A 10,562-nucleotide genomic window follows, 5' to 3' on the forward strand; every position below is an offset into this window, starting at 1 on the left:
CTCCTGCCTCAGACTCCCGAGTAGCTGGGATTACAGGCACGCACCACTATGCCTGGCTAATTTTTGTATTTTTAGTAGAGACGGGGTTTTACCATGTTGATTGGGCTGGTGTCGAACTCCTGACCTCGTTATCTGCCTGCTGGGATTACAGGCGTGAGCCACCATGCCTGGCCTGGGATTATTTAAATCTTATTTTTACATTTCTGCAATACATTTTATATATTTTACACATCTATACTGTGTGTCCCAATGAAACTGCTTCTCTGCTAGATGATAGTAGTGGACAAGTAACATTTTTATCTAAAATCTTTGAACACCATTTCTATATCTGATAGTTCCTCTGGGTGAAGTCTGCCTTCCCCATAGAGTTCAGTAAAACCACACCTCCCAGCCTCCACTGGAGTGCAAGCATCTGACTTCAGTGTTCATCAAGCTGATATATCTGCACAAGACAGTCATTCAGAAATGGGTTAAATGTGGTGAAAAGGAAGTTACTGGGACACAGGGGTTCTGGGGCCCATGTGGTGGTGGTTGCAGGTTCCTGCCTGCAGAGGTAAAGCTAGCTCACATTATAGGCAGCAGCTACCTTCTTCTACAGCCAGTGCTATATTGGGGTGTGGTTCTGCTGGCGGTTCCAAAGATTCTTATTTAGTATCTCCATTCCTACTTAAATCAGCTCAGCAGTTCTTGGAAATGTGGTTGGAGGACCCTCAGCTCTACCAAACTCTTTCAGTGGATCTGTGGGATCTTCCTTTTTCCAAGTACACAACTATGTGAAGCCAGCTTTTCTTCATCATAACTCAGTTAAAATACCACAGCAGATCGAATGCAGAAGACGGTATGAGAACACAGCTGCCTTCTATTAAGTTAGATCTTGAAGAGAATAAAACAATGCCACTCTTTGCAATTTCTTTTTTTCTGTTTTGGAGAAGTTATGTTTCAAAACATTTCATTTTATGTTAACATGCAATAGGTTTGCTATGGGTTATTTTTAATGAGTTAAGTATGTTAAATATTACTTAGCTTTAATTCCTAATACAGTAAGTGTGAGTAGACATCGTACATAAAACAATGTTCTTTGGGGTCCTAAACAATATAGGCACCTCAAAAGTTTCTAAGAGTAAAGGGTCCCAAACCAAAAAGTTTAATCACCACCAAAATAGATTATGTCGTCTTCATCTAAAAACCTTGAATAGAAACAGCTACATTTTTCTTTAATTTACCACCTAGACTTGGCTGATTATAAGAGAGATGTTGGTTTAGAGATAACAGACGGTATTCCCTCCCTAAAGAGAAGGGGGAGAGGGAGAAGCAGAAAGCAATATATGTTATTTTAGAACCAATGGTCAATAGGAGTATCGTGGAGGGGTATCTGTTTCTACAAATAAGATATTGGCTGGGCGCGGTGGCTCAAGCCTGTAATCCCAGCACTTTGGGAGGCCGAGAAGGGCGGATCACGAGGTCAGGAAATCGAGACCATCCTGGCTAACACGGTGAAACCCCGTTTCTACTAAAAAATACAAAAATCTAGCCGGGCGAGGTGGTGGGCGCCTGTAGTCCCAGCTACTCGGGAAGCTGAGGCAGGAGAATGGCGTAAACCTGGGAGGCGGAGCTTGCAGTGAGCTGAGATCCGGCCACTGCACTCCAGCCCGGGCGACAGGGCCAGACTCCGTCTCAAAAAAAAGAAAAAAAAAAGATACTTTATTTTTTCTTTATTTTTATTTTTTTGAGACAGAGTCTCACCCTGTTGCCCAGGCTGGAGTGCAGTGACTCCATCTCAGCTCACTGCAACCTCTGTCTCCTGGGTTCGTGCAATTCTCCTGCTTCAGCCTCCCAAGTAGCTGGGATTACAGGCGTCCACCAGCACGCCCGGCTACTTTTTTTGTAGTTTTAGCAGAGACAGGGATTCACCATGTTGTCCAAGCTGGTCTCAAACTCCTGACTTCAAGGGATCCGCCCACCTCGGCCTCCCGAAGTGCTGGGATTACAGCTGTGAGTCACCACACCCGGCTTGCAAATGAAAGATCTTAAAGAAGACAGAACGAAGTGCCCACAGGACAATGAACTGATACTGAATACTTGTTAGTCATAAATATTTCTTAATTTCACACATGCCCTCATATTCATTGTTAGTTCAATAATCTTTTGTAATTCATTTATAGCAAACCAGTCTTAGGGAAGTTGAGAGGAGTTTAGTTCCAGAGGTTATGGCCACCAAAAACGCTCCTCTTGGACTTGGAAGGGCTTAAAGAGTTTTATATATCCAGGAATCTTGGTTTTATCACTCTGCTCACTCCATATCTTCTTGATCAATGTCCATGGAGGCTTATATATGGCAAAGTCAGAACACATCTGATTATAAAATGAATATTTAATTAATAAATATCCCACAGAGCCTGTTTAGATTTCAAAAGGTGAAAATCCAGATCTCTGAAGAGTCATCTAGTACCAAAAGTTCAGAAAGTGATAGTCTCATTAAACTTATGAAGTTCCCTTTGGTTTGGCTGGGGTGAAGTATAGTCACCTGCAATCCTTTAGTCTTCAGTGGTTGTCTTCTGGAACTATTTGCATGCATACATCAAAACACATCAGACTTTATGCTAGGCTGGCAGGGGATCTGTTTCATTAATCACCAAATAGAAAGAGCCTAGCAGTGACCTGGTGCGGTGCCTCACGCCTGTAATCCCAGCACTTTGGGAGGCAGAAGCAGGCAGATTACTGGAGGTCAGATGTTTGAGACCAGCCTGGCCAACATGGTGAAACCCTGTCTCTACTAAAAATCCAAAAAAAAAAAAAAAATTAGCCAGGCCTGGTGGCGGGTGCCTGTAATTCCTACTACTCGGGAGGCTGAGGCAGGAGAATCTTTTGAAACCAGAGGCAGATATTGCAGTGAGCCGAGATCACGCTACTGCACTTCAGCCTGGGCGACAGAGCGAGGCTCACTCTCAAAAATAAATAAATAAATAAATAAATAAATAAATAAATAAAACAAAAAACAGAAGGAGCCTCGCAGAATATCGAGCACGTAGTAGGCAATCACCACTGATTAAATGAATGAATCAATTTAGTGAATGAATGAACTCATTAGGCACTCTTCATCTGACTTTCCCTTCTAATTGATCAATCAGCACTCATTAATCTCACTGCCATTCTTACCTTGTATTTAGAAAAATTACTGTCCTGTTCTGAAATTATCAGATTACTGATATACTATCACTAACAATTGCTATGACAAAGTTTTCTCTCTGCAAACTATCCAATGAACACTTGTTATTTACTAGCAGGTTATGGCTTTATGCTTGCTCTTACAAGTTTAATAATAGGTAATATATATATTTTCACACAGTGTAGGTCTCAGCCTCTGGGACCTGCTAGACATAATTCAATCTAACCAAACACTTAATATGTACAACACTCCATGGAATGAGCCTTGTACATAAAAGATCAACATATAATTTCCCAGAAATCCCCCAAGTGATGTAAAAGTGTTTAAACTATGATCATACTAAAAAAAAAATCACAAGCATTGTATGACATTTTCTGAAAAACTGTCTATCAGTTGTTTTTAAAAAGTTATCCATGTTAATTTGGGTTCTCTACAAATTAACAGAAGGCAAGATGGCATTGAGTTTGAAGGAGATTTATTGGAGGAGATATCTGTGAATTATGAAGTAGGTAGGGTTTGACACCTGTGAAGGAGAGAGTAAAGGAAAGGAGTATGGGGTAGGAAGAATCTCAGACAGTAGCATGTTTCTAAGAAAATTCTGGGCAATCTAATGAGAAGTCCTTGAGCCAATGTTGCCCATCAGGGGAGTGGGCCAGTGTTAATAGTCCTGCCATTCTCACTCATTGACTGGGAACAGCAAGGAATACAGTGGTAGATACCATGGGGCAGCAGCTAGGGTTCTCAATCAACTCTGCTTCTCACAGGAGGAGATCTGGGTGATGCATTTCCATGACCACCACATCATCTTTTGTAGGTACCAAATTGATAGTCTTCAAGTTTTTTCATGAATATTTGATAGACATACAGACCACAAGAGTTTTCATGCCACCAAATTTTACCTATATATTTGATAACTGTAATGAAACATGTTACTATTAACAGAGGTTAAGAATTATCTTAATATAACACTTTGGTTGTTATATATTTTAGATTAGCTTTTGAAGTATATAAGTTGTCTTTTTTCTATTGCACATCATGATAGTGTAGAATACAAGCAAAACTATACAACAAAAATTTAACATACTATTTTTCTTTTTTTCTTTGAGATGGAGTCCTCTCTGTCGCCCAGGCTGAAGTGCAGTGGCATGATCTCAGCTCACTGCAACCTCTGCCTCCCGGGTTCAAGCGATTCTCCTGCCTCAGCCTCCCAAGTACCTGGGATTACAAGCGTGCACCACCATACCCAGTTAATTGTCTCGAACTCCTGACCTCAGGTGATCCACCTGCCTCAGCCTCCCAAAGTGTTGGGATTACAGGCATGAGACAACGCATCCGGTCTACTATTTTTTGAATGTTAACTTAGTAAAAACCTTTACTGACTTGGGCAGTTGGAGGTTGACTAAATTATAGAATATTTCTAAGGAAATGTAGTTATTACTTTGCAGCAAAGATAGTAATTGCAACTAGAAGAATGAATGTTGACAGAGAAAGAAAACTGATAAAAAGACCAAATGACTAGTCCTAATTACACAACAGTTAATTCGTTTCTGGGATAATAATTTTTATTCTCTTAAATGAGTCTCCAATCTTCTCAAGTAATATTGCACTTGTAATTCACATCACACAGTTATCAGCCTACTGGATTCTGTCTTCTGTAGGTTTTGCAAAACCTTTCTTCCTAATTCAAGTGTAGCCTGGGAGCTGAAGGCCCAACGTCTAAGAGTGAGTGAGGCCAGATGACATGCAGCAAAGGATACCTTAGGGGAGCCCAACAATTCCCGTCCTTCCATTATTCCAGATCTGTACACTGGACTTGACTTTTCCTGACCCAGTTATCAAAAGGCCACAGGGTAGGAGGTTTTGAGTCATCCAAACTGACTGAGCTAGTCCATTTATCCCGTTTTTCTCATATTTACCCTCTATATACCTACTGTCTTAGTCCATTTTCTGTTGCTTTTATAAAAGAAGAGCTGAAACTGGGTAATTTATTTAAAAATGATGATGATTATTATTTTTTTTCTGAGATGGAGTTTCACTCTTGTCGCCCAGGCTGGAGCGCAATGGTGTGATCTCGGCTCACTGCAACTTCTGCCTCCCAGGTTCAAGAGATTCTCCTGCCTCAGCCTCCTGAGTAGCTGGGATTACAGACGTGCACCACCACACCTAATTTTGTATTTTTCATAGAGATGGGGTTTCACCATGTTGTTCAGGCTGGTCTTGAACTTCTGGCCTCAGGTAATACACCTGCCTTGGCCTCCCAAAGTGCTGGGATTACGGGCGTGAGCCACCACACCCGGCAGAAAAATGATATTTATTTCTTACGGTTCTGGAGGCTGGGAAGTCCAAGTTCACCGTGACATGTGGGCCAAGTTCATGGGGTCTTGCTGGTGGAGACTAGACTCTCTCTAGAGTCCTAAGGCATCACAAGGTATGATATGGTAAGGTGGCCAAATTTGCTAGCTCAGGTCTTTCTTCTCTTAGAAAGCCACTAATGCCTCACCCTTATGACTTCATTACATCCTAATTACCTCCCAGAGGTCCTACCTGTCAAATAGCACAGTTGGATTTCTCATCTCATTAATACTGTTACAATGAGGATTAAGTTTAACATGAGATTTGGAGGAGACAAACATTCAAACCATAGCATTCCGGCACTGGCACTGGCCTTCCAAAACTAATGTCTTTATCACATACAAATACATTTATTCTATCTTTATAGCCCCAAGGTCTTAACGTGTTCCAGCAACAACTCAAAAGTGCAAAGTCTTATCTGTGATTCTGTGAAAACAATTTATCTGCTTCCAAGATACAATGGTAGGACAGGCATAGGATATACATTTCCATTCCAAAAGGGAAAAATAGGAAAGAAAAATGGAGTAATAGGCCCCTAACAAGTCAGAAACCCAGCAGGGCAGACATTAAATCTTGAAGCTCAGGCGGGTGCAGCAGCTCACACCTGTAATCCCAGCACTTTGGGATGCTGAGGCGGGAGGATCCCTTGAGGTCAGGAGTTCAAGACCAGCCTGGCTAACATGGTGAAACCCTGTCTCTATTAAAAATACAAAAAAAATTAGCCAGGCATGGTAGCAGGTGCCTGTAATTCCAGCTACTCAGGAGGCTGAGGCAGGAGAATCTCCTGAACCCAGGAGGCAGAGGATGCAGTGAGCCGAGATCATGCCATTGCCAGCCGGGGTGACAGAATGAAGAATGAGACTCCATCACAAACAAACAAACAAATAAACAAACAAACAAACAAAAACACGCTTGAAGCTGGAGAATAATCTCTTTTGACTCCATGCCGGCATCCTGTGAACACTGAGATAGGGAGTGGGTTTCAAAACATTGGGCAATCTCATGCCTATGGCTTTGCTTGTTGTAGTCCATGTGGCTACTCTCACAGGTTGGAGTCAGGTGCCTGCAGCTTTTCCAGGCTGGTGTTGCATACTGGTAGCTCTACAGTTCTGGGGTCTCAGGGTGGTCCTGCCCCTGTGGCTCCAGAGTGCACTGCCCTGGTGGGAACTTCCTGCAGCAGCTCTGGTCCCACATTTCCATTCAGCACTGCTCTAGTAGAGGGGTTCTCTGCAGTGGCTCTGCCGTTGCAGTAAGTCTCTGCATGGGCCCACAGGCTGTCTGACACATCCTTTGAAATCTAGGTGGAAGCTGCTATGCCTCATAGCTCTTGCTGTGTGCCTGCAGAACGAGCACCATGTGGAAGTCACCAAGGCTTACTGCTTGTGCCCTCTGGAGTGGGGGCATGAGCAGCATCTGAGACCACTTGTGTCACTGGATAGTGCTACAAAGACTTACAACTTGGACCTTTTGGAGTGGCAGGTCGAGCCACACTGGGGGCCATTTGAGCTAGAGCTGCCTGAGCAGCCAGAATGCCAGGAGTAGAGGCCCAAGGCAGCCCGGGGCAGCAAGCCCTCAGAGAGTGCCCTGGGCCTGTCCCTTTCAACCATTCTGCCATTTTAGGCCTCTGAGCTTGTGATGGGAGGGGCAGATTCAAAGATTTGTGAAATGCCTTTGGGATCTTTCTCCCATTGTCCTGATGAATAATCTCTGGCTCCTTTCTAGCCATATTAATCTCTTCAGCAAACAGTGGCTTGGTCACGCCCTTAGTTTCCTCTGCTGAAAATGGTCTTTCATTCTCTACCACATGTCTAGGCTTAGAGTTTCCCAAATCTTTCTGCTTTGCTTCCCTTTTGATTACAATTTCTGTCTTTAAGTCACTTATTCCTTCTTGCAGTTTAATGTAAGTGGTTAAAAGTAGCCATGCAATAGCCTGAATGCTTTGCTGCTTAGATATTTCTTCCGTCAAATATTCTAATTCATCATTCTTAAGTTCAGCATTCCCTGGAATTGGTAGCTGGGAGTAGGGTGTTGCTATAAAACACTCAGCCTTAGGCATGGACACAATCCAGCCAAATTCTTTGCCACTTTCTAAGAAAGGCTTTTACTCCAGTTTCCAACACCTTGATCTTCAGTTCCATCTGAAATCTCATCAGAATGGCCTTTACTGTCCATTATTTCTATCAGCATTCTGGTCACGACCACTTAAGTATCTCTAGGAAGTTCCAAACTTTCCCTAGTCTTCCTGTCTTCTAATCCCTAATCAGAATCTAGGCTTTTTCTACTCTGCTCCTCCAAACTCTTCCAATCTTTGCCCATTATCCAGTTCCCATGCAGCTTCCACATTTTCAGGTAACTTTATACCAACACCTCACGCCCAGTGCCAGTTTTCTTGGCCCATTTTCTCTTGCTATAACTAGATACCTGATACTGGATAATTATGGAAAAAAAAGAAGTTTATTTCTTATGGTTTTGGAGGCTATAAAGTCCATGGTCAAGGGGCACATCTGGCCAGGGCCTTGAAACTGGTGCAAGTTCTGCAGAGTCCTGAGGCAGCGCACGGTATCACATGGCAAGTTGGCTGAGTGTGCTCAGATGCTAACATGCTAGCTTATGTCTCTCTTCCTCTTCTCATAAAGCACCAGCTCCACTTCCATGATAACCCAATTGCCCATTAACCCATAAATGAATTAATCTTCGTGAGGGCTCTGTACTCTTAAAGGCCAAACACCTCTTAAAGGTCCCACCTCTCAATACTGCCACATTGGGGGTTAAGTTTCAACAGAAGTTTTGGAGGGAACAAATTTTCAAACCATAGCACCTATGTGAATTTTATGTTCCACAAACTAATGTATATATTTCAGTTCACTCATGTAATCACTATTTTCAACTAATGACATTTTAAATGTTGTACTCATATAAAACAATTTCAAGTATTTCAAATTTCATTTTTAAAAATCTTTCCTCCCACTGGCCGGGCACGATGGCTCATGCCTGTAATTCCAGCACTTTGGGAGGCCGAGGCAGGTGGATTACGAGGTCAGGAGATCGAGACCATCCTAGCTAACACGGTGAAACCCCGTCTCTACTAAAAATAGAAAAATTAGCCAGGCGTGGTGGCGAGTGCCTGCAGTCTCAGCTACTCGGGAGGCTGAGGCAGGAGAATCGCTTGAACCAGGGAGTCAGAGGTTGCAGTGAGTGGAGATTGCGCCACTGTAGCCCACCCTGGGGACAGAGCAAGACTCCGTCCCCCTACTCAAAAAAAAAAAAAAAAAAAAAATCTTTCCTCTTACAATGCCTAGAGACTTGGAAAAATACATTCATAATTTAAAGAGAGTTAACACTTACTGAGATGTATGCACTATACTACACACTACTTTAAGTGGCTAACATGTTGTGTTGGCTAATTTTATGTGTCAACTTGAGTAGGCCACGGGGTACCACTTTGAACATTGTTTCTGGATGTGTCTGTAAGGGTGTTTCTGAATGGGATTAGCATTGGAACTGGTGAACTCAGTAGACTGTCCTTCCCAATGTAGTTGGGCATTATCTAATACATTGAAGGCCTGAATAGGACAAAAGGTAGAGGGAGGAATTCACTCCTTTTTTCTTGCCTCACTGCTTGAGCTAGGATATCTCATCTCATCTTCTTTGCCCTCAGACTGGATTTACATCATAACTCCCCCTGGTTCTCAGGCCTTTGGAGTCAGACTGATTCATCCACTGGCTTTTTTGGGTCTTCAGGTGTTCAGTTTGCAGATGGCATTATCATGGGACTTCTCAGCCTCCAGAACTGCATGAGCCAATTCCACATAATCTCTCTCTCTCCTATTGAAGAACCCTGACTAATACACGTTATTTATTCATTTAATCTTCTCAACTTCCCTGTGAAGTGAAAGTGAGACAGCAATAATATAGGGTGGTCACAGAAGAGCAGAAAATTCCAGGCAGCAGTTTTACATGATTAGCAAAAAGGAAACTGTTGAAATGGCTGCATAAACTAGGGGCTGATAAGATCCTGAAAAACCAGGGTGTGCGCCAAGCTGGCTAAGACTGACTGGACCCAGCATGGCACTGAATATGACCTAGATTTCACCTAGGACCTCTAAACATACTAAAGCACACATAGACCAGTGCCACGACTGTTCTGGGAACACCTGTATTTGGTGTAGAAGTCGGTGGCACCACAATTCCAAGAAATCTTCACCTTTTTCCAGGAATCTTCAAGAATAATCCACCTCTTGGTTATAGAAATCCATAAAGGTAGAAGCCCTAAACTCCACTGAGTCACTCTCTCTTGAGTATGCCCACACTCCCCTTTCTTGAATGTGTACTTTTCTTTTTTTTTTTTTGAGACAGGGTCTCGCTCTGTCACCTGGGCTGGAGTGCAGTGGCACAATCTTGGCTCACTATAACCTCTGCCTCCCGGTTCAAGTGATTCTCCTGCCTCAGCCTCCCAGGTAGCTGGGATTACAGGCCTACGCCACCATGCCCAGCTAATTTTTGTATTTTTAGTAGAGACAGGGTTTCACCATGTTGGCCAGCTGGTCTCGAACTCCTGACCTCAAGTGATCGATCCACCTCGGTCTCTCAAAGTGCTGGGATTACAGGCATCGAAATGTATACTTTTCACTTTGCAATAAATCTCGGTACTTTCACTAGTTTCTGACTTGTCCTTGAATTCCTTCTCATAATGGTATCAAGAGCCTCGACATCAGCTGGAGTTAAGGTCCCACCAGCGTTTGGGGACCTCCCGCAGCCCACCAGTATCAAAAGTATTATTATCTCCAACTTACACATAAAGATATTGAAGCACAGAGAAGTTAAATAAGTTATCCAAGGTCACATAGGTAGTTAAGAAGTAGAGTCAGAATTTGAACCCAAATAATTGGGTAAGTAATTAAGTAACTGACTCCAAGTTAAAGATTTTCTGTTATTATTGTGGCCTTCTCAAACTATAATGCATTATTTAACTCGCATGTTAAAAGCCACTAACCCCTAGCACACAGCAACACAATCTTTTTTTAAAAATTATTTTATTGCCGGG

The sequence above is a fragment of the Colobus angolensis genome, unplaced genomic scaffold (assembly GCF_000951035.1).
Source record: "Colobus angolensis palliatus isolate OR3802 unplaced genomic scaffold, Cang.pa_1.0 Scaffold431, whole genome shotgun sequence".
In the NCBI taxonomy this organism is placed as follows: domain Eukaryota; kingdom Metazoa; phylum Chordata; class Mammalia; order Primates; family Cercopithecidae; genus Colobus; species Colobus angolensis.